Raw genomic sequence first — 24477 nt, 5'->3', positions numbered from 1 at the left:
TTTGCACGCGTGCGTGCACGCACACAGCCAGGCGGGCAGGGCCACGGACCGCAAGGCATGCGTGAGCGTTGCACCCTCTCTTTGCAGAGCGCAGACAGAAACAAGTGGGAGAGCAGAGGAGAGATGGTCAGGGGGCAGCGCCGGGGGACACGGCTCTTCTCGCTGGGCTCTGCAGCACCGGCTCACGCTGCTAAGGGGGCGGCTGCAGCCGCCCAGGGGTGGGTTTTGCAGTGGGGAGAAAGGGCAGTGCTGTAACGTGGGTCAGTCTTTGGCAGTTGTTCAGCCCTGGCAGGGTCCCTCTGTGCCTCAGTTTCCCCCAGGAGTGAAACAGGAATGGGATGGCTGTGGCTGGCTGGAAGGGTCGCTGCCCATGCTAGGTGCATCCCTGTGAACTGAACCGTCCCGAATCACACCCTGCTGTGGCAACCAGCAACCCTGTTCCTCTCGTTGCACCGGGAGCTTGCCAGAGCCCCACGCTTTCCCTGGAGAGAGGCGGGAGAGCAGGAGCCGACTGACTTTTTTGGCTTTCGTGGTAGAAATGACAGCAGGGAAGGGGAGAGGTGGGACTCGAAGGTACCCGCAGTGCCGTTCAGGGTAAATACAGACGTGGGTTTGCTTTTCTCTCATGTTCCCCCAGTGATGCATCTACAGGGTTTATTTGTGTGTGGAGAGAGCTCTGCTCAAGCCGACCCCCAGGACAGACTTTGGGAAGGGATGCGCTGGGGGAGCGGGCACACGGCAGTCGCTGCTGCCTGCGGGGCGGCCGGCTCCACCGCCAGCGATGACCTTCCCTCTCCGCTGACCTTCATGCCCATCAGCATCAGCTTTGCTGCCTTTCGCCGTCTCGGGATGCCGGCGGTGGCAGCGGCTGGGCGGCGAGGCTGGGCTGGCGTTCCTGCGGGAGGCTGCTGGGGCGCGGGGGGCTCGGCCAGCGTCAGGGGTTTTACGGGCAGAGCTGGAGGGAGGCGGGGTGGGTGCACTGGCCTGTATAATTCCAGGACTTCGGCTCGCTAACAGAGGTTAAAAGGGGAGCGGTGTGATCTGTTGGGAAAATCATTAATGGTAACCTCTGCCGGTGGCACTGCTCATTAGCCTCCCCCTCGCCCCGCCACCCCTGCCCACCCACCCGCTTCCCCAAGCAGAGGGAGAAAATCACGGGGGGGGCGGGGAGGGAGCAGTGGGGGGGAGCAGCCGCTGCTGTGGGGGGTGGCTGATGCCGGAGCCACCCGCTGAGGAGCAGCGGTTCCCCGTCGCCTGTCCCTTCAGGAAATGCAGATGTAACTGGCGTGGAAAACACGGCGGTGGGTGCTGCTCGCCCCGGGGGAGGGTGCTGCTATGCCTCGCGGTGACAGGGAGCAGGGCGCTGGGTCTGTGCACGGGGCAGGGCGTAGGTGTCAGTGTGCAGGTCCCTGGGTGCGTGGGGTGGGGAGGGCGGGGGTGGCTGGCAGGAGCTGCTCCCTTTTCCCAGGCTGCTTCCCGGGGGCTCCCCGCTGGCTCGGCTCCAGCTCTCCGAAGAGAACATCTCCTGGGGGATGTTTTGATGTTACCGACTGCGGTGAAAGCTGCAGCCCCTGCGTGGTCACCAAGGGGACGTTTTAGGAGACAACAGAGGGGGGGGGGATTTGCCTTCTTTAGCCTATTCCATCTTGACTTTCTGCCACGGTGAGGGGATGGGCTGGGCATCGCCTGGGGGGAGCACTGCAGAAATGCCCGTCCTCTTGGAGCATGCAGGAGACCCCTCAACCATCACCCAGGCATCACCGGAGGGGTTTTGGACTGGAGCACCGCCAGCTGCTCGTCTGGAAGGACACCGAAGCATCTCTTGAGCTGAAACATGCCCCGGCCTCTTCATGCTCCCTTGAGCCATCCCATTCCCACAGATGCCTGGGGAATATTAGCAATGCTGTAAGGAAACGGGTGGCAAAACAGCAATGCCGAGGTCTCCCCAGAGCTGCACCCAAGGCGTGTGGCATGTTTGTGCCTTCCTGCATGCTGCCTGAAGCGACACCCCCTTTTTTTGGAAACATTTAATATACCAAGCTGCCGGACCGACGGATGCCTGAACTCCCCATCATCTGGATTACAAATGGGAAGAGCTGTCAGCCCGTTTGGGATACCCCGAATTTCTGCAGGCTGCCAACATGGAGGCATTTGCAGGGTTCCCGGACGAACTTGTCGGTGCTTTGCCGCTGCAACCTCTGCCCCTGCCCCACGTCTCTGCCCCGCGTGCCAGCCAAGCCAAACCCCTGAGTGGTGCTTCAAGAAACCCTCCCAATTCCCTGTGGTTCTTCTTCTCTTGGGCTTGCTCCAAAGCCTGTTGATGGCCCTGGAAGCTGTTCTCAGATGGCTCCATCTGAGAAAAGAAAGTGTTGAAATACCACAGGAAACTTTTTCTGAGATATCTGCCTCGGCCAGAAATGGGAAAAAACCCTTGATTTTTGGATGAAAGGCCAGTTTTCTCATCCTGGGCTTCAGCTCTCTGAAGTTCATTTCACCCAGGAACTGGCCAGAGTTTGGGGACAAAATGGGCACGAGTGGCCCCGAGGGAGCAGCTCGGCACGGCCGCAGGTGCCACCGTGCCTGTGCCCCGGCGCTGGCACCCTCCTGGGACGCAGGAGGAAAAGGGGCTGAGTTCCGTTCTGCCAGCTGAAACCTTGGCTTGGGCACCTGTGTGTTGGCTGCAGCAACCTCGGCGGGTCCCCAGGTCATGGTGGCACAAAGATGCAGATTTTGGCTACCGGGGACCCGGTGCACCCCGGCGCACCCCGGAGGGATGTACGCGGTGGCAGTCCTGCTGAACAAGGCAGCCAGCTTGGGGTGCACCAGGGGCCCCCACACTTGTTCGCTGCAGCCAGGCCAGAGCTTCGTTTTGCAAAACTGACTGTGATTCTGTTTTTTTTTGCACGCGAGTGCTGATATCCTGGGGCATGGCTGACTTGGAGGCAAATTTCCTGACTTTGGCCTCGTCTCTGGCTTCGGGTCCTTTTTTTTTGCTCACAGCAAACATCCGTTTTAACCTGCTGCAAGTCCATTATCGCCAGCTTAACTGGACTCCCGTCAGGACCGGCTGTGCAAATACACGGGCAGCGGAGGAAGCGGCTCTGCTGCAGATCCCTGCTGGCAGCGGTGGCTGTGCGGGTGCTTCGTGCTCCTGCCCGGTGGCTTCCCAAGTTTGCTGTGGCCAGGGTGGCTTGGCGTGATGGGGAGTGTTACCCCCCTTGCACAGGGCACCCCAAACGTCTCCGCATTTTAATCTACTGAAGAGGAATGTATGTCATGTTATTTATGCAGTGTGCATGCACAGGGATAATATAGATATTTATTCTATATTATTTTGCATAATAGATGCAAAACGATAGATTTTATGGTGCCAGGGCAGTCGCCGGGTGGTCTGCACCCCAGCTTGCTGGATGAGAGGGTGGTGGAGGACCATAAAGCCACTTGCTGGCGTGGCCGGGTGGGCTGCTGCTGGCGAGCTGCCCGGCGCTGGGCCCTGCTGTGCGGTGAGGTTTGGGATGGCCGCAGCGCTGCTGGCGGGGCTGGGGCAGCCGGAGCAGTCGGGTGGGGGGGGGCTCGCTTGAGGGGCTGGGTGCGTTGTCCCAGGTTGCCCAGCGGATACGGGATGCCTGTCTGGAGGCTGGGGGTTTGCTGAAGCTGCGTACCCCATCGCCCTCTGCTCCCCACTTGCCCTCTCTGGGTGACGCTGGATGGGGATTTCTGTGGTGACCCCCGCATTGCTCCCTCCCTCCCTTGTTGAAGCAGCACCCTTTCCAAAACCTGTGTTACAGTAGCACCTGCAGCACCCAGGGGGTGAGAGAGGCATGCAAGGGGGTGTCTCCTATAGTACCCTACACAGGGTGGTTCCTATAGCACCCTGGCACCGAGGTGCCTCCTATAAAGCACCCTAGCCAGGGAGCTGCAGAGGGATGGGAGCAGATAGGTGCCCATCTATGCCCGGTGTGGGGCAGGGACTTCTCCCTGCTGCTTTTGGCTTCGCCTCCTCCGTTACTAGTCAGCTTCAGCGCTGCTCGGGGAGGAAGAGGTCGCAAGGCGAGGCAGGCAGCGCAGGCAGGGACCAGCGGCAGCGACCGCCCTGCCCGCCGCCCCGCTCGCCTGCCTGGTGCTGCGCGGAGTACCTGGCGAGGGGGCCGAGGCCTCCCCCCTCGACAAGGAGGAAAAAATAATAATCTCCAAGCCAAGAAACGCGGAGCTGCTGGGAGCGTATTTATCACGGTGAAGAAAAAGGCTCTGTTCCCTGCCTCTCCGCAGCGGCTGTTTATCACACACACAAGGGTATGGAGAAAATGTTCCATTTGTTGGGTACAGCCGTCAACCCACACAGCGTATAAATTAAGGGCTTTTACATGCAGAGTTCCCGAAATAAAACACACACACACAAAAGAGAGAGGAGTTTTGTATCGGCCCCGGCGCGCTGCCTCTCCCTGGCTGTCCCTGCGCCCTGGCCCCGGCCGGCGCTGGCTCCCGTTCAGGAATTCCACATTATCTCCGACCGTTTCCAGCTTCCTCAGCAGGGAACAGCTCTGCTTCTGTCTTCCTCCAGCCACATCTGGAAAGTGTTACGCCAGAGTGTCAGCCGTCAGAGCCGGGCGGCTGGCATGCGCTCCCCCCGGCACGCTCGTTCCCGCCGCCCTGCCTGCTGCCCTGCCTGCTGCCCTGCCTGCTCACCACCCTGCCTGCCTGCCTGCCGCTGCGCTCAGGCTTTGAGCTGCCTTCCCCACAGGGCTTCGGGGCTGAGTTTTATCTGCCTTCCCTTTTCTGGGAGTTTTGAGGGAGCTTTCGTAGCTGCCATGGGGATGATGGGGAGAGATGGCTTCCAGGACCCCCAAGGGTTGATCTCTGCAGGCAGGAGCTGCTGCGGGCAGGGATGCTCTGCTGTGGTCCTCAGCTCTTGCTGCCTGCTGGGAGGCAGTGGGGAGAAATGCGATGTAAATCCTCCTCTTTGCGTGCTTTGCAGGGACTCCCTGCCGGCTCAGGGGGGTTTTCAGCTCCTGGCCCTGTTTCTGAGCTGGCAAAACCTGCATCCGTGGGCTGCAGCACGGTAGGGATGTGGTGTTCCGTCTGCTAAATGCTGGGGGTTAAAGAGGAGAGCTCTGGGGGCTGAAACCTGTGTGATTCCCTGGTGCTGCTGGGAGGTGTTTGGAGAGGTGCTCCCGGCGCTGAGAGCCAGGGCTGTGCTTGCTTGTAGTGCTGTGGGTTTATCTCACCGGGATTTCTTCATACGTAAGGGGGTACCTGGGGCATAAACGCATTTGGCTGTCAGCACGTCAGTCCCTCGGGGAAATCCCCGCTGCATGTGGGGGGCACATGGAGATGCTCAGCCAGACGATTGCAGCAGAGGGGATGAAAATGAAAGAGCTCCCTGGAGCATCCCGGTATTTTTGGGTTCCCTCCTTGGTGCAGCGTATTCCTGGTGTTACCCTGGTCCCTCGCTGCAGGCGTGATGGGCGACACTGCGCAGAGGGGAAGAGCTTTGCAGAAAGCAGGTGGTTTCAGGGGCTGATGTGTGCTTCCAAGCAACGGACACGGAGAAAGCTGGCGTCTTGTTTTTGAAACAGGGGTAATGACAGTGACCTGGAAGCAGGCTTGCGTGCCTTAATGAGCGGCGTGTGCAGTACACCCGAGGGTCTTTAGCAGGGAGGGGTGGTGGAAGTGGTTAAATGTGCCCTAACTTATCATCGATGGGAATCAGAGAGGTTTCCCTGCAGTTGACTTTTGGCTTTTTTTTTTTTTTTTTTTGCTCTTGCCTTTAAACTGGCAGGTTTACCATTATAGGATTTTGAAATTAAAGAAAAAAAAAAAAACAAAAGAAAAAGAAAACAGGCCTTGGTTTTATAGACCCTACAGATGCATCCGGCACCAAACTGATCCCAGATGCAGCTCCACTGTCAATAGTGTTACACGAGGGATCAATCCCCTTCATTGTTTTATGTGGCCTCTACAGCATCATCAGCTAATTAAAGCTAATGGGTCCCAGAGCAGCACTGACAGCATCTGATCCTATCAGCCCGCGCAGCCGTTTTAGCTTGACGGGCCACTCTGGAGCCGGATCCTGCACTCCAGACCCTGGCAAAAGCCTGTATTGACTTGGGGGATCAGGCTACAGATCAATGGGAGCTGTTGTTAAACAAACATTGCCGGATTAATGTCAGCTCCACGGGGGGAGAAGGTCGATGGCTGCTAATTCGAAAGAGGTGGGAGGGAGGAAGGGGACGCGGTGACAGCGATGACGAGGGATGGAGGCCGGGCTGTTAAAACGCTCCCTGTGTCTGCGGCAGCGTCTGAGCGTTTCCCAGTCTCGGGTTTATTGTCACCCTGGGTGGGAGGCTGTGCTGGAGAGGAGCCCAGCCGTGTCCCCAAGGACATTCGAGGTGCCTAAATCCCTTTGCTTTGTGCCTCAAGGGAGGCAAGGTGGCCTTGGGCTGTCCCCAGAGGGGACAGGGACCCTCGCGCCCTTTCTGCACGCTGACCTTGGCACGAGCATCTCCCCCGTCGCGGTGGAGCACTAAATCTCCGGTTTGTGCTTTCCCTTTTCTTGTGGTTCCCGTTGTCTGTCAGCTGGGGCTGTGGGGTGCCAGGGATCCCTGTTGGGAAGGTTTCCATTCCCACAGCCGAGCTGCCCTGGGCTGCAGCTAGTCTGTTTTGGACTCTCTTCTATTTTCCCCTCTTTTTTACCCCATTTCTATGTTGCCAGGCAGGGTGAGATGGGATGGGGAGGGCGGCTGGCAAACCCATCACTTGGTCCTGTACCACGGCAGAGCAGACAGGATGAGGAAACTCTCTTTTCAAGAGTATTTTTAGATCTATCCCACCATTACTGCAGATGAACTCTCACAGCAGGTGGCTCTTACTTTTGTTTGGTTGCAGAATCAGGCGGCACATCGCTCGGCAGGCGAACGGCCTCTTCCCTGTCCTCTGCACGGAGCAGGCTGAGCTGCCGCCTGCCTGCGCGGACACGGGGCTGGCTGGCTCTGTGCTCCCAGCGATGGGGGGTGCACGGCCCCCGAGAAATTGGGCAGGAAACCTGGGTCAGAAGCAGCAAGGAGACCCTGGATTCCCAGCCCTCCTACTGAATGAGGGTCCTGGTACCTACTTGGCAAGTTAACGGGCAAATACAGCCTGAATGGGCAAATACAGCCCCATTGGTTTAACCAGGGACCTTGGGCTCTGCCCAGAGACTCAGTGAAAATCAAATGCCCTCAAATTAATTTTTTTCCTCCTGTCTCGGTAAGGCAGAGTCCAGCTGGGGGAATCCTCAGGGTGTTGCAACCTCTGGCTCCCTTTGCAACCCCAACTCCAGCCAGCGGCACCGGGAGGCAACATCCAGCCTGGTGAGAGGGAGAACTGGGGGGAGAGGGACAGGCTCCCAGCACATCCCTGCCCCATAAAGCAAGTTGATAATTAAATCCTGCAGCTTTTATATGAATTCCAGGGCATTTTCCTTGGGCTGGAGCCATCTGCGGCGTGCACCCCGCCCTCCCTCACCTCTCCCTTTGGCTCTCTGCAGCTTAATTTTTTCTCGCTTTGGCGTTGGGTGAATGTGATGCTCCGGGGAGCAAAGAGCCGCAGTGGCTCGTTGCAGGGGTGCAGCCCCCCTCCGTGCAGCTCTCACCTGGTCTCTGGGGCATCATCCAGCACCAGCATCACCCTACAGCCCCCCTCCGGGCTGGTTTCCCATCGCACAGAGCCTGCACACGCCTGGCTGGCTCTGCACCACCCTGGCCGCTGCCGGCCCGGACTCGTTAGCCGTAAATACCAGCCAGCCGTGCCAACCTGTGCGTCTGCTCTGGCGAGGCTCTTCTCTCCTGCAGCAGCGTGGGATGAGGCCATCAGATCCCCCCTTGCCAGGGCTGCAGGCCGGCCTCTCACAGGTCACTGCTGGGGGAACCAGCGCCATTTGCAGCTGGTCCTGGCTTCGCTTTCCCAGTTCTTACAAATTTGGAGCCGTGTTGGGGTGCAGAGCTCACCCCCATATTAAAACCACAGATGCTCTTGCAGGTCCTGGGACTTTAGGAAGGTGTTGGCTGCACCTCCCCTTGTGCCTCTTGCTGCCCCATCTTCTTCCAGGTCTTCCTCCACGAGGTGCACATGAGCGCAGCAGTGGTCTGCCCTGGCCTGGGTCTCCTGGATGAGCTTCTCTTAGAGATGGACCCCCCCGGCTTGGCACGAGGAGCTGTGTCCCCTGGGTGTCCCCCTCGTCTCCTGTGCAGCTCTGGAGTCTGGGACCTGGGGTTACATTTCCAAAGCCAAGAAGTCCAATGTGCTGGTGGGTTGTAGATGTTTCTTTAAGGCCCTGAGCTGGCGGAGGATGCTCCAGTACTGGGAGTCTTTCCCTCCGAGGAGCTTTGCCCAGGGGACGCAGAGGACACCAGGAATTTCTGGATTTGGTGCAAAGCACAAAGGAGACGATCTTGCCCAGAAGGTCTTTTTTTCCACACCTGCAGTAGCTGGGCTGGGGAGGGTCTGTCCTGTGGGACTGGCCCTTGGCTTTGGACTTTGCATTCCTCTCTGTCTGTCCAAGAGTTTACAGAGAGGAAAAGCCTGAGGAAGGCTCCCTCCCACCACCGCTTTTTCATCCTTCACCCTCTGCATCCGCTTGCTCTGAGATGTCTCTTAACCAGGCTGTTCCCGCTGAGGTTAGTGGGAAGATTTGAAAAGTTATTTGAATGCCAGGCTCAAAGGAGGCGGCAGGAACGCTCCCGGAGCTGTTACCAGTTGACATCTGGGTGCTCAGCAGAGCTCTGGTGTCAGCACAGCTGAAAGCAGAGGAGGTGGGAAGACCCAGACACCTGCAATTTGGTTAATAAATATTTATTTGGAGGTGACAAATACTCTTCTGGATGAAGCTGAGTTAGCAGAAGGAAGATTGTGAGGGAGTGACAGGGTGTGCTTTTTTTGAGGGTTTACCGTGGGGATGTTGAAACGAGCAGCTGATGAACCGGAGGATGTCGAAATCCGTGTTCATTTCCCGACGCGGGCTGCGTGACGTCAGGGGCCGCGGGCAGACATCCCCCCTTGGCGAGCGAGTGCCCGGCACGAGGCACCCTCGTCCTGCAGGGACCGCGGTAATCCGGCTGGGGGTCACCCCCCTCTCACGGGTAAGATGTAACGGGAGGGGTTGGGAGCCGGGGAGGATGCAGCAACCCTGCGGTCGGGGTCTGGTATGGATGATAAAAAGGCTAAAGTTTAATCGCTCTCTTAAAAAGGAGAAGTGAAGGGAGGGGAGCCCGCCTGGGGCAGGAGGTGTAGTGCTGATGGGTGGTGTCACCTCGCCGTGTCTCAGAGCTCCTGTGGACGATTTCGTGGTGCTTGGAGTGGGGACAGGGTGGATGCCCCAGGCATTAACACCATTCGCCCCCTGCAAAGCTGGCCCGCTCCTCCTGGGGAAATGGGAAAAGCTGCTTTGATTTCTCCCCTGGTCCCTCTGTGTGTGATTTGGGGAGGGAAACTTTCTGTATTGGCACTTTGGGGACTTTTTGGGACTTTCTGTATAGAAGGCTGACATCTGGTGGGGCTTGTCTGGGCATTGGGGCTGCTGCGTGCTGTAGGCAGCCGGCACCAGCCGATCTCCTGGGGGTCTGCTAAACCATCCCCGCTCCACGGCGGGCTCGGCTTACCCTCAGTCAGCGCCAGTGCTCAGCTCTTCCACCGCTTTCTCCTTCCTCTGAGCTAACCGACATCAAACCACGATACCCATCACTGTGATTAAAGCCCACTAGAGATGAGGCACGGTGTGGATTGGTGCCGGGCTGCAGGAAGGGCTGCGTTTACCCCAGGGTGGACTGGGGGCTGGCGGCCGCGACATCCGTCCCTGTCCTGAAGCTGCTGCTGCTGCTGCTGCTTCTGCTGCTGCTGGGCCCTGTATTGCAAACGTGCCCGTGGTACCTCCAGCTGCAGAGAGCGAGAGGACGAGCAGGCAGCTCTGTGCTGGTGACTCAGTATCTTCTGGCTTTGGAGGAAGTGGCTGCTGGAGATGCCGATGTGCGTGGGCAGCAGGGCAGCGCTTGGCTCTGCCCTGCCGGGCCACATCCTGCAGCAGCTCAGCCCCGCGCCACGCTGGAGCAGGAGCCCAGGATACAGCAGGGTGTGGAGTCAAACCGGCTCGGTTCCTTCCAGCAGCCGGTCAGCGCAGCACATTGGGATGCCGAGGCCTGTGTGCTGCTCCTGAGCGGCTCTAGCTTGGGGTGGACACAAGCACCAAGAGGTTTTGGTCTTGGTTTTGCTTGTGCGGAGAGGTTTTTTGCAGAGGACGAGGAAGGCAGGGCCATGCTGGGGACAGGAGCTGTTTCCAGGGCAGCTTGCCTGGCTGTGCTTGCCGTCTCTGTGCCCCGGGGGGTGTCTGTGTCTTGGCTCTCCATCGTATCTTGGTTGTCTCTCTCTCCAGACTTCAAATCCTGGTGGAAAGCCCAGGTGGAGGGGCAATGCTGTGAGATGATTTTCCCACTGTGAGACCTTCCCTGGGGCTGGTAGCCCTTGCTTAGCAGATAGCTACTGTGCAGACACTGGCCTTTTTGAGCCAAAGGCTTGATGCGAGCCCTGCCAGACGCTCCTGGCTCTGCGGGTCCTCGTGCCCTGTGCTGCCATGGAGGGAGGAACCGCCGCTGCCCCCACTGCCACTTGCTCGTCTTTGCTGCGGCTGCACGTGGAAATAGGTTCCGTGAAATCAAACCTCAGGAAGCGCCCTGGTCCTGGCATCGGAGGAGGTTTTACCCCCCCAGGAGCAGTGTAGCTCAGCCAGGGAGCGAAGCTGCCGGGCCATGCGTGAGCAAGCACAGAGGGGCTGTCGAGCTGCTCCACCGTCCCCTCTCCTCCCATGGGGACAGGGGATGGCGGTGGCAGAGCCGGCAATGGCAGAGGGGGAGGGAGCCCGCGACCTGGGAGATTAATAATAGAAACGCTGGCATCCGTTTTAGATTAGCGAGAGAAAGCTCAGTACCCATCTCGCACAGCATGTAACTTTAATGCCGAGATAATGAGCAATGATATTTATTTGTAAAAGATCTGGAGATATCGCTGCCCAGGGAGCAGCCAGGAGCTGTCAGAGCCCGCTCCGTCCCCGCGGTGGCTGCTCCGAGCTGTAACCCAAGCGCTCTCCTCCGACCGGCTCACTTTTCACGCTCCAGCTCTGTTAACCGAGCAGGGCACGTGGTCTGACTCAGAGCCCTGGCTAAGATTTGCTGAAGCTGCTCGTGATTTGGGCCATCACGGCGAGGAGATGTCTGTTCTTGCAGGATGGGCTAGAAACATGCCCCGGGCACCTGCAGGTTGAGCTGTCAGGATGGGGTTTAAACCCATCTCTGAGCCTTCCCCGCTGCCGTCCCCTGTCCCAGCTGTCCAGGCGTCATGGCTGGAGCATCGGGCTGTGCCCGGGGGGGCTGGCAGGAAGGATGTGGGGTGTGTGGAGGCGGTGGCACGGCATCAGCCGAGCTGGTGAGGGGAGGGCGATGCAGAACGCGTGCGAGCTGGTGCTTCCCTCCGCGGAGCCACTGTGCCGGCTGAGATTCTGGGGCTGTTTCAGGGAGTTTGGGGGCAAGAGAGCTTTTCCTCAAGGCAGGGCTTGCCTCCTTCCGGATGGGTCCAGGAGGATGTTTGGGGCAGTGATGGCCCCTGCTCTAGGGAAGCAGGGTCTCATGGGCATCTGGGCTCCTTCGGACCCCCTGGGGACAGGGCTGCTCCTGCTCCCCTTTCCCTGCCTGGGTTGGTCCGGGAGGGCTGAAGGATGCGCACGCCGCCGTGCCCAGCCTTGTGTTGTGTAACTGGACAGGAGGCAGGCTTAGGCTGTATTTGGCAGGTAGGTATCCCTTCTTTATTAAGCCATCCCCTGGGTAATTACTGGGTTAAGGCCTGATGAGATAACGCTTCATTATTTTTGTGCTATTAGGGGATTAGGAGCTGTGGGATTTCTCAAAGGCTTTATCTCAGCTAAGGTCCTCGGGCTGCGAGGCACGTTTGCAGGCAGGTAAGAGGAGCTGGGCTCTGCCAGCCCTCCGGCACCGCTTGCCTCCCCGTGGGGGTACGTGCCGGAGGCTGGGGGTGGTGGGTGCAGGTGCAGTGGCTCCGGGCGAGGGGGAGCCCGGCATGGGGGGGCTGCTCACGCCCGGCCCTGGCAGAGGCTGGCGGGGCTCTGCCATGAGGGATCTCCTTTTAATGCTGTTGCAGCCCCATTCATCACCGCGCTCCCATGGCGGGCTGCGCCCCGGCGGGAGGGAGGAGGTGACGCTTACAAATACACAGGGAGGTGGGTGGTGTGCGCCGAGGCGGAGAGCGGAGGGCGTCCTGGGGGGCTTCTCCCATGATTTATGGCCGAGATGACGCGGAGCTATCGGCACGGCCTTTGGAAGCTGTTTACTGAGCGTCGTCTCCTGGCTGTTACGCTGGCGTGGGCTGCTCGCAGGGGTTGCAAGGGAAAACATCCCCTGTGCATCGCTCCTGTGCCGCAACCAGCTCCCAGGCTGCTCGCACCCTTCCTGGGAGCGAGCGTCCTCAGGGTGCTGCTGGGACTGGTGTTCAGCCCACTTTGAGAGTCGCAGAGATGCTCTTATGAAGGAGCTTGGGTTACTGGAAGCAGGAGTAGAGTAAAATGTGCTTAATGAAACAGGCCTGGCTCGGCGGGGGTCCCCCTCCTCCCTGCCACCCCGGCACAGCCAGCCCTTCAGCCGCAGGGATGGAGCTGGCACCGGAGCGGGGAAGCAGGCAGGCTGGACGCGGGCCAGGCTGCGCACTTGATCCAAACACAGCTGGAGCTGATCTGATGAAGCGAGAGGTTAAGAAGAGAGCATCTGTTATCTAAAGGGGACACACAGTGGGAAACTGTAAGCTCTTTATTCCCCCCACCCCACCCCCTCTGTTCAGTGCATCATCCCTGACTTTATTTCTTTGATTTATTAAGGAAGCCTGTGCTTCCGGGGCTGTAATTAAGTGCCACTGTGTGAGCTTTTGATAGTGAGTGAATGATATAATGGCTTGCACATTCGCCGTCTGCTCAAGTGCTTTAGGATCTAGATAACACGAGGAGGGATTTCTTCTGCCCACCAGGGAACCTCAGCGGTGCCGGGGCTGAGTCACGGCAGGGTTTAGCCGAGCGCGGCGGTGTCTGCCGGAGGAAGCGGGGAAGGATGCGGGAGCCACTTAGCACTGCAGTGGGAGTACGGTTCAGGAGGGTATCCATGACCCAGGCTCCAGTTCAGCTGAGAAGGGAATTCACATCCTCTTGCAAAAGACCATCACAGCATCTTTACAGGCTGCTGGAGACTAAATTGGGTGTTGATCCTCGCGGGTGCCCTCGTTCCTTCCCAGCACCTTGCGTGGTGCTGGAGGTGGAGAAGGGGACCACAGCCCCTCGGCCGAAGCTCCCGGCTGTACCGTGGTGCCATCCCTGCACTGGGGTGTTTTTAGGGTAGAGAGGGCTCGAGCATCCATAGCCTCAAAGAACAGTCGGTGTCAGCAGCCGGCAGCATCCTGCCTGCCACGCAGGTTTCCCTCCGCTGCTGGAGGAGTTTGCTGGCAACATGTTGGTGTGGAGCCAGGGGCTGGGGAGCGCTGGCCGGCGGCATCTCCCGCTGCCTCCGCCAGCTGCTGGAAGGGGGCCAGCGCTCGCAGCCACGTGCACCTGGAGGTGCCACGAGGATTTCACTGGAGCTCTGTCACCCCGTGCACCCTCTTGCAATTCCTTGCACGCCACCTCCACCCCTGCGAGAAGGTGCTGCCCTGCGTCTCCCTGCACAAGCAAAGGCTCCCAGGCAGGGGTGGCATTTCTAGGCAGACGTGCAGGGGTATTATTGTAATGCCAAGGGAAAAGGTCTTCTACTGGCTCGCTAAACCAGGAGCCTTGGGCAAGTGGTCTGGTTTGCATTCCTTCTGGGCGTCTCCATGTGCCACACTCCCGGCTGCCCGGCACCGGGGTCTCGGACGCTAGCTGGCAGCCCTGTCCCTGTCCCTGTTGTGTCCCAGGCCAGAGTGGGACCTGGCCGTCACTGCTGATGTCTCTGGCTTTTCCCCAGGGCTCAATTCTGCCCTTGGTTCCCGGGACGGCTGTTGAGCCTCCCTCTGTGCCCCAGCGGTGCTGCTGTGACACCCCATTCACCCACAGATGGTTTTTAGGCAGAAGCAAATTTACTTTTACTATAAGAAACATTTTTGATAGATAAACAGGATTATTTTAGTGGCTTGGCCGACGGCCACAGGAGGAGCGAGCTCAGGGTCCGGAGCCACATTTCGGCTGTGTGCGTGTACGCTCTTTTGCTGCCGGCCGGCGCCAGCTCAGCAGCGGCCGGTGCTGCGGCTCACAAGCTCACTGCCTGCAGCTGCGGGGACAGCAGGAGGAGGAGGAGGAGGAGGAAGGGGTTAAAAAAAAAAAAATCCCTTACATGTAAATAAACTTAAAAATAAAAAGTGACAGAGATTATTTGCTGCTTAATGAACTAAAATGTCCAACCTCCCACTGAGCGGCAACATTGTTTATAAACTACAGAAAGGGCTTTATTTTAATGGGCAGTAAATCTCATTCATCCCCAGCCCTGGCAGTCAGGAGCGTGCGGGATGAATAGGCTGGCACTGAATGCAGCCTCCTCGCTCCTGCGCTCCCTCCGGCCAGCTTCTCCGCTGGGTATTTTTTCCCCGCTTGCCCACATTTGCTGTTTTCCTCCCTTCCTCCTCTCCTTCCTAGTCCCCTCCGCCGTGCCGATAACGGGGTTATCTGGCCAGGAAGAAAGGAGGAATCTGTCCCTGTGCCTCGGCATGTCACATCCGCTCGGTTTTGTTTATTCGCTTGAAAAATGCCCCCCCCCCCCCCGTCTGTCTCTGGGTGGCAGCTGGAGAGTGGCCCGAGATAATCACAGTGGTGGTTTGTTGTTTTTTTTTATTCCTCTTAAATAAAGCCTCCTATAGCCTGCAGGCAGATTTTGTCCGGTTGCCCCCATCCTGCTCCTGCGCTCCTTGCTCTGCAAACAAGGCGTGAGAGTGATGGTAATCGGAGCAGAACCCCGATGCTACAGGCAGATCCCCCTGGGGATCCCTCTTGCAGGGGACATGGTGACTCCTGTGCAGGGACGGTCCCTCTGAGCCTGGCAGAGGGGCGGGCAGGACCAGCAGTCGAGCGATTGCAGGTGCAAAATACCTATGGATATACTGTCTCGGGCAGAGGATCGCAGAAAAAAAACATATGGTCTGAGCATCCATGGAAATGAGAGCATCTGAGTGGGGGGGGGGCGAGCTGCTTGGGAGAGGTTTCGCTGCTTTGGGATGGAAGGGATGATGACAAGTTGTTCTGAGCCAAAAACAGGTTTGGGAGCTGGTCAGGCCTCGCGTGACACACGGCTGTTAGCGGGTGAGCGTGTTGCTGAGATTGAAGCTGGTGGCTCACGAGCTGCCAGGAAGCGTTGGGAGCTGGTACCTGCCGTGGGAGGGGGACCACGGTCAGGTCAGGTGGGAATTTTGGTTGTGCCTGACTTTCCCCTGGGACAAATCAGGCACCTTGAAAACTTCTGGCCATAACTCATAGGGCGATGTACTCCTAAGGCAAGAAAGAAAGTAGTAAGCTATCTATTCCCCTTTGAGTTTAATATCCATAGTCTGCCATTAATCAAACTGGGACTATAAGATCCTTACTTAGACCTAATCAGCGCATAATGGATTATCTACAGGAACTAATAAAAGGTAATTATCTATGCTTTGCAAGTTCCAATTACTGTCCTTATATGATCAATTAATTCTTGTAACAGTTTCGCAGGTGCAATTTGTATGACAACATTACGCTGACTCCAGGCAGAGGCTCAGTGCCTGCCTGGCGATGCGGCTGCCAGCGGCACGGGTGCCGGCAGGGACGCGGGGCGCAGCGGGTGCAGGCGGCAGGGGTTCAGCCCTGCCGGCACAGCTGCCCCGGCGCATCCCGAGCTCTCCCAGGTGCTGCACTGGGAAAAACCACCTCCGTGAAAGGATCCGCTGGGCAGCAAAGGGGCTGGCGTTCGCAGGCTTTCAGCTGTGCGCGGTGGTCCTTGCCCCCAGCAAAAGCGCTTCTGCCCTGTGCTGTTTCCCTCCCCCAAGCAGGAGACGGAGCGCGGGTTCGGCAGCCGCTCGGCCCCGTCCATCGCTGCGTGTCCCAGGGGACATTGCCTCTGTCTCGGCATCACCTCGGAGAGCCCCGCTGGTCCCTTCCCATGCCCCAGCCTGGCCGGCACAGCAAGCGAAGCCCCGTGCAAAGGCAGCTGGCTCCAGTCATCTCCTTCTCCCGCCTGTCCTCGCGTCCCTCTCGCTGGCTTGCAGAGTCATCGGAGGGTCTTAAAGGAGGAGGAAATATTCCAGCAATGTCTGCAGTTTTAGGGATGGCTTAAAATTACAATAAATTTGAGACACTTTACATGTCCACTTGGGGCCCAGCATTGTTACGGTAATTTGAAGCAGATTGAGTCAACGCTTGTGGCAAATGGAAGATCTAAGGGCTCTAGCAGGAACCCAGGGATGGAGGAGGAGAGGCGGTGGGGAGCAAAGGCAAACACCATTTCTGCGATGCCGGTCGGAGCTACAGAGCCAAACCCTCCCAGGCTGACCCTGGGCACCTCTTTGCAATGGTGCAGCCCTGACTCACGACTCAGCCTGTGGTTCTTCCTTCTCTTTTTGGGGATTTTTTTAATCTTCTGCAGCTCAGTAATCCAATGTCACCTTCTGGTGTCCCCAAGACTGCGCCGTGTCAAAGCATGTTTTGGGTGAAGCTACTCACTTGGACTTGGGGTCCTAGAGCCAGGTCCTGCCCCTGAGGTGGCCTTACGAGGACATGGGGATGTGTCACCTCTTCCCTACCCGCAGGGTTTGGATGGTGAGCCAACCCCTCCTTACAAGGGCAAATCCACAGCCCTTGGGAGCCCAGGCCCAAGGGTGTTTGGGGAAAATATTCGATGGGTTGAATTAAGTTCTCTCAAGCTCTTCCTTGGTGCAGTGAGGTTGGACAGAGGTTTGGTAACGGGAACCGCAGTCCTCGCCTGCACCCTGCCTGCAAGGGCTGCGGGGTTGCAGCCCGGCGCTGCGTGCAGGCTGCTGGCCGGCTGGGTTGGTGGAGGGAGCAGAGCCGTGCCTCCGGAGAGGCCGGGGCACTCCGTCGCTGCCCTTGCTCTTACCTGGCTGCTTCTTGATGCAAAAAGGGGAAGGCAAAGGGTAAAGAGGACTAGGGCTGGGTGGAGGAATGGCTTTCTCCTGGGAGACCCTGGCGCTTTGAAAACATCTCTGAGTCAGGAGCATCATGCTCTCCCGCAGACCAGAGACCCAGAAGGGACCACTTGGAACAGTTTAGTTTGATTTCAGCCTTTGCAGAGAGTTTCACGTCACTGCAAAGGAGCAGAAACAAGAATTTGTTTCAACACAAAACTTGTTTTTTTAAAAAAACTGTCAACATGAGATCTTTTGAGAATTTCCATTGTTATTTCCCCCTTTCCCCCCAAACATGAAATTAATTCATCTGTTTAAGTCCTTTTTCTGGGAACAGTCTTGGTTTTGTTGACATTTTTGGTTAACAAGGGAAAAAGCAAACCCACCAAAAAAAAAAAAAAAAAGAAAAAACCAGCCCCCTCAAGCCCTTCTACTTAAAAAAGCAACTCCCCTCCCAGCTCTCCCAGTGACCATGATACAACCACTGCTTTGTTCCCGGCATGGTTGATGTTGTTCCCAGCTTGCTCTGAGCTGCTCCGCCAGCCCGGGAGCATCCCGCACGGCGCCGGAGGGGAAGGGGCTGCGTCCTTCTCTCTGCTCTCACACGAGCTCTGGGACACGGTGGCATCAGCGGTGCAAGAGGAGTGTTTGCTGGAGGAGAGCATCTCGGCGAGGCTCCTCTGCGTGGTGGCCACAGCTGCCTGGCTCGGTGGGAGCACCGCGTTTCGGTGGGTTCGGGCATGCCTGCGGCTTTGCCGAATTAAGGGATGGGGAGGTGAATGCGGGCAGGTGAGGCTTCATGGCTCCATCACCTGCAGGGGAAACCGAGGCACGCGGGCAACTGAAATATCAGACCTGAGAGCACAAAGTGATGCTAAGGACAGGAACCAGCTCAAAGTGCAGCCCGGGTGCCCCAGCGCAGCCCCCTCCTCTCCCCATCGCTGCGTGCCAGCCCCTGGCAGGACCGTCCTCAGCCCCATGCTTTCCTTCTGCGCTGATGCCCAGCGGCGTGCACTTCCCCGTGCCTGACGGCTGCTGCTGGGCTCCTGGCCTCGTCCACCACTGCCGCTGGTTTTGTTTTCCAAGTCTTGGCCGCCGCGTCCAGCCCTGCCGGCACACTGCGGGGAGGAAGCGCTCTTCGTGCTGCTGAGAGATGCTGCCACACGCATCCCTCGCAGTGCCTGACCACAGCACCCAGCTGCTTCCAGAGCTGTTTTTTTCTTCTTCTTTTCTTTCTTTTGTTTCTGTTTCTCTTTTTTTTTTTTTCCTTTTCCCAAGCAAGCCACCACAGGCTCCTCCAAACATTCCCCCGAAGATTATTCTCCCACTTGTCTGCAACATGTTTGCTATGCTGAAACTCCCATTGCCCCATCCCAACCTTCTGCGCCTGCTTTGTTTTCTTGGCTCAGCCTCTGGATTGTAGGGACCAAGTCTGGGCATGCCAATTCCCATTCAATACATTTTCATACATTTGATTCCACCTTTCCCCTGGCAGCCCGGGGCCGGATCCCAGCGGCCGTGCAGACGTGACTCACTGCCCTGCGGATGTGCCGGCACGGTGCACGGCTGCGAGATTTGCCGGATAGATGTGGGTTTCAGAGCTTGACACCGACCCTCTGGCTGATTTACGCCTTTCTGGGACAACTCGTCTTGCACTAAACTCCAAAATCAGCTTGGTGGCAAGGGAGCAGGGTCAGGCAGGTGATGCTGGCCAGGGGGCTCAGGCTCCCGACACAGGTGCTGGGCTCACCCGTGGGTTCCTGGGTGCAGGGGGCAGGAACGCCATGCCCCAGCCCGGCTGTCTGATGGTGGCACCTACGGAGCTATAGGCCCCCCAAATTCAGTGCTGGGTAGACGGTCGCAGTGAGTAGAGTTGGGTGCATTCGTGTCGACAGACAGTGGTCAACGTTAATTAATCTAATACTTTAGATTGCACTAATCATAGGTCTTGTTTGATAAAAAACCCCTATTTGATAGGATTTGCAAAATGTGGTCTCATGGGGTCGATGGAAAGCTGCTGGCTATAGCGGGCATAGAATAAGACTGATACAGAGCACATTTAAAAATGCCACCCTTGGTGACGTAGAATTGCTGCTAAATAGCTGCTTGGCAGTGGGAAAAGACCAATAACTGTTCGTCCGGATTATGAAGCGTGTGGTTTGGCAAAGCCTGGCTTAGCAAGGGTCGAATGCAGATAGACACATGTTACGGACCATCTTTGCATTTGTTTGCTTGCTTTGTTTTAATTTGAAACTCAAGCCTCTTCCCTGTGGTTAGATCCTCCCAGCTAAGCAAGTTTTAGCAGAGAGAAGTTGCTTAAGGAAGAGAAAGGATGCTGGACGCGGCGTAAAGTGAGAGCAACCGCTGTTACCGCAAATGCTTCCCGACTCTGTTAACAAAACCATCGGCGCTCTTCGATCGCTTCTCTCCGTTCGGCCCCTTTTCCAGTGCAGTTATTTTCTAAGCCAACATTGCAAGTTTTAGTACTACTGCCTATTATTTAAATTGTGCCAGAGGTGTACACAGCGCTTTACAAACACAGGGGAAAAAAAGGTCCTTAGTCAGAGGAGTTTTTATTATAATTTAGATGATTGTAGTAGAAGTAATTAAGGCTGGGGGGGGGGGCAGGCAGCACTGCAGACTGGTGTCAGAGCAGCAAGGCAAAAGGACCGGCTTTGAGCGAGGTCCTCATGCGATCTTTCAGCTGGGACTAGGGATGCTGAGCTTTAGCAAGGTGGGTGATGGGAGAAGCATCGTCTCTGCCGCACCAGGTTAAGCCATTGCTCCCACAGATACAGCTCTTCTGACAACAGCGAGGTCGCAGGGCTTCAAAAAGGAAAGGGAAAACCAATCAAGGACTTGTGCCACCTGGTAATGCACTGACCCAATTGTGCACTGCTGTGTAAGGGGAGAGAAATTCCTTCCTGACCCTTGTACTCATCAGCCCATGCCCTGAAGCATGAGATTTGATTTTCTTTATCTGGCTTTCCATAATTGCAGATGTCGTGTTTGGTACTCCCCATATCCCACCCCTCGGAAGCAGCATCTGCTGCATTTAACTCAATGGATCTTCTCCCCTGGGAGTTCGATCCTGACTCTTTTCTGGGAGGTGCCTGGAAGGTGGGAAGGAGACCTGGTCCCATCAACCTCCCCAGCACTCGGGGGTTTTCCCCTGGTACGTGGTGGTTGCTGGTTGCTCAGCTGGGGAGGGCAAGTGTCCCCCCACATCATGGCACATTCTCCCTATTGCCATGAACAGGCTTTATTCCAACCTGCCTAAAATATTTGGAGTTTAATTTGTACGTAGATATTTGTGAGAATCACTTAGGAGTTATTGTTGTTCCCTCTGTTTGCTGAACCCCAAGGAGCGGAGTGCGCCGAGGCCAGGACTAAGTCCTGCTACTGGTTTTTCTTTTGATGAGAAGGCACTTGAGGATGCATGAGCAGCTCAGGGCTTGGAGGGGGCCCCATGGAACGTGAGCAGGAGGTGCTCCTCGTGCCCTGTCGAGGATAACCTCTCCACGAGCATGGCTGGGGCTGCGCAGGCAGCGATTGCTGGCGTGGCTTGGGCGGCCTTTGCTGCCTGCTGTGGGGTCGGGCACCGGGAGCTTGCTGGGAGACGCAGCCATCGGGTGTTTCCTGCCCTTGGCACTGGTTTCTCCAGGGCTTTGCTGGCCCTGAAGAAGGGCAGAGCGTGCTGGCCAGGGATCTGCTGGCCAGGAAGGACGGTTCGGCCGGGGAGGTCCCTGTGACCCCCAGGGTGGTGGATGGATACACGGCTGGCTTGGTTTACCGACCCCGTGGGTGCATGTCGAAGGCTGGGTGCTCGCCGGCGCTGGCAGGCAACCCTGCCCTCCTCTTAGATCTGCGCACTGATGGGGCAGGCTGCGTGGGAATGCAGCTCACCTCCAAGCCGGGGCGGGAGGCCATTTGTTTTGGCGTAAGAGTAATGGGCGGAAAGTCCATTTTTTCCCCGAGCTCTCTACTGCCAGCAGCCAGCAGCACGCAGCTCCGTCTCAGCTACCGGACCATCTGCCTTTCTGCTCCAGCCGTTTCGGGTTGTGAAAGGAAAGGGAGGGTGCTGCAAAACCCAGCACAGCCCTGATCGACCCACATTGAGCTGCTGCCCGCTCCTCAGCTCAGTCCTGCCTGCTCCCTGCCGAACACCCGGGGGTTTCTGTCGGTGCCTGCAAGTGGGGAGCGAGTCGGCAGAGCCTGTCCTGAAAGAGTTAAAGGCTCTCACCCCTTCCAGCCTGGGGAAGTGGAATTAGTCACGGCCTTCAGTAGAAGTGCTGGCCAGGTCATAAAAATGACAAACGAGCACAAATCAATAATGAAGTTAGTGTTTTCTGGGAATGCCAGACACAAACGGAAAAGTACATCAACACGGGTGGTGGGCGCCGTGATATATAGGATGAGCTGCCCCACGCGCGCATCTCTTGCACGGGTGCGTGCAAGGTGGCACCGTCCCTTTCTCCTCCCCGTCATGTTTGACTCTCCCCTGGCACCGTCACTGCCGCCGTGAGCTGGGACGGCTCTGCGTGCCAGCACCGCCCTGGGATTTTTAGTGCCTTTTGCACCTGGGATTTTGGTGCCTTGTGCGATGCCGGCTGCTGCTGGATACTCATTCAGCGTGAGGCACCGAGGATATCAGATATGGCTCCGGGATATCAGAGATCGGGGATTGCAAATGGTGCCCCGGGGAAGTTGAGCGTCTGATTAATCTTCAGGACACAGGGTAGCGTTTCCACAGCACGGAGGTAGCTTTGGAGGCCACGTTTCCTTTTCCAAAGGGACTTGGGCATGTCTGGAAAGGAAACGGCCTTCTAATTAGATGGCTTGAAAATCTTTACCGTCGCTCGTTACAAATACATTAATCAGCCCATATTGAAAGAACTGGACTGCAAAAATGTCATTATTATTATTATTATTATTATTATTTATTGTTTAGATATGAATGAGTTTAATCCCTTCCTAGCCTGGGCTGTGTTCAGAAAGTGACCCAACATCCCAGTGCTGCTTCTTGGCCCCAGTGTCACCCGGTTTCTGTGCAACCATAAACCTACCTGGGATGTCTTGGGGATTTTCAGCAGGGCTTTAAAATGGGCAGCTTTAAAATGAGTAAGGGAGGGGCAAAATAATGGCCCAGGGATGTAAATAGGGGGAGGTGGGAGTGAGGGGGCTGAGACCTGGCAGAGGTGCGGTGCAGGGGTGGGACAGCGAAGGCTGCGGTGGAGTGGGGCTGAGCCGTGCTGGGGGAGCTGGGCGCCGGCGTGCAGAAGGGGGCAATGGCTTAGGAAGAGCAGTGCTGTCATTGCACAACATTTCAGGGTTGGTGGCTTTCCCAGCCTATTAGCACATTTCTGTAATTAATATAAACTTCCTTAATCGGCCTTCCAAATGTCCTGGGTTCCGGTTGACCTCTGGGCGCCTGGGCTGGGTGTCCCGCTCTCTCCTTTGGGATGTGTTTTCTCCCAGAGGCAATGCCCGGTGCCCAGAGCTCCGTCAGCAGCCTGACCCTGTTCCTGCACTGTCCTGGCTCCCTCCCGGCCGCGGACGCTGTGCAGAGCCTGAAGGGCGGGTGTGAAAATGCAGGTATTGATCCGTCACAGTTCTTTCCTGCCTGCGGTGGTCTGGGTGATGCCAGCAGGTCACGGGAGCGCAGGAGGACCCCTTCACGCTGCGTCTCAGTGGGTGCAGGCAGTTTTTTCACTGCCATTAGTGTTTGCTTGGCCAGTGTGCCATCTTTGCACGTACGCAGACTTCAGGTGCCACCCTCGTCTTCAGAAACCTCCTTAGATGTGTCAGCCACTGTCTGTTGTGGCAGGTAACCCTCCAGACCTTGAGGAGAGCTTGCTTTCAGAGAGCAAGTGCAAGGGGTTAATGGAGGCTGAGGGTGATGGATACCTGGGAAGAGCTCATCAGGGAGAATCGCATTCCTTCGAGGAAATCGATAATCTGGGATGCTTATGCTGCTCATTTTCAAGGCGTTGTCTTCATCACTTCATCAGCACTTTCCAACTGGAAATAATGGTGCTGGTGTGGGCAAGCTTGCTCTTCCTCCTGCCCCCTTGGTTGACCTTCAGGTGTAGGTAAGGTCTTACCAAGCTTCAGGCCATCTCTATACAATGCTGCAGGATGGTGAAGCCAGAGCACAATCCAAAGTGGACCCAAAGCAGAAGCTCCAACTCCAAATGCACCAAGAACTCAGCAAACTTAAAAAAACCCAGAGCAAACCAACCCCAACCCCCCGACTGCGTGCTTGGAAGGAATGAAGGACGGCGTGCTTGGGCGTGAAGGTTTCCCGGCCCCTCTTCGCCATCAGCCAAGGTTGCCCTTCGCAGTGGAAGGTGTGCGGTGCCCTGTTTGAATGAGATGGAGCTCGGGAGTGCGATGGGTGCGATCCCCCTGCTCCCACAGGTAGCTGTCTCCCTGGGGTGCGTCTCGGCGTGCTACGGCACGTCCGTGTGGCAGATGCCGGCAGAGCCGGGCTCTTGCCGTGACCGCGGCTCCATCGCTGCCGGAGCTGCGCTGGTGTGACAGTGCAAGGCGATCTTCCTGCCTTGGGCCCTTGCCAGTGCTGAGAGCTCTGCCCCATGTCCCTGAGCATGCGGTGGCACGGATCCAGCCTCCACGCTAATGAGATGGCTTCAAATAAGAGTTAATCATTTGCCAGCTGAATGCTGCCGGGGTGTACCTGAATTCCTTGCTCCTATAGACACGCTGTCGTGTACTAGATTGTCGGGCTCTCGCCCAAAGCTGCTACACCAAATGGTTTGCAACAAAAACCCCAAACCACATGAAAGTAGTCGAGTTTCATATTTCATTATAAGCCTAAATTCAGGTTTGCCAAGAGTTTCAGTAGTTTTATGAACCTTTCCCATGAACCTTCAGCAAAGGCTGTAGTTTAACCTGGTTTTGATAACCCAGGTGCAACTCAGTCGCTTTTGAGCAACTTTTGAGGTTTATGCAAACGCAAATTTCGAAGGCTTTTGAGAGGAAGGAAGAAAGGAACTCAAAAGCGCGTCAGAGCTGGTGACTGCATTTGCAGGGAGCCCTACACCATCTGGGGCCAAGCTGTAATTCCTTGGGGACCCGGGACCCAGACACCCGCGTTGCTGGGCCGGCACGCCTGGCCCCCGGACTCTGCGCCGGGTGATGCTCTCGGTGATGCTTTGAACCCGCTTGGCAGCATCGCCACCAAACCGCTGCTACCATTCGGTAAGCGCTGGTGCTCTGAGCCTTGCGGCTCCCGGGGCCAAGGACCCGTGGTCCTTGTGGCAGCATCTCCCGACCTCTGCCACCGCTGGGGCTGCTTTGCTT

General features: G+C 57.1%; 1 protein-coding gene across 5 annotated transcripts in view; it reads left to right on the top strand.

Annotated features, from left to right (window-relative positions):
* RXRA (retinoid X receptor alpha) overlaps positions 1 to 24477 on the top strand; it is a 121548-nt gene that overhangs the window by 38370 nt on the left and 58701 nt on the right. The window contains exon 1 of one of the 5 annotated variants that reach the window (XM_072882999.1): positions 9056 to 9116. The exons of the other annotated variants lie outside the window; for them this stretch is intronic. The gene's annotated coding sequence lies outside the window, so the exon portion shown is untranslated. Of the gene's footprint in view, positions 1 to 9055; positions 9117 to 24477 lie in introns of those variants that run through there. 5 annotated transcript variants of the gene reach the window in all.

This window comes from Ciconia boyciana, chromosome 18 (genome assembly GCF_034638445.1).
Source record: "Ciconia boyciana chromosome 18, ASM3463844v1, whole genome shotgun sequence".
Classification (NCBI taxonomy): Eukaryota; Metazoa; Chordata; class Aves; order Ciconiiformes; family Ciconiidae; genus Ciconia; species Ciconia boyciana.
This window is presented reverse-complemented; position numbering and strand designations above follow the sequence as displayed.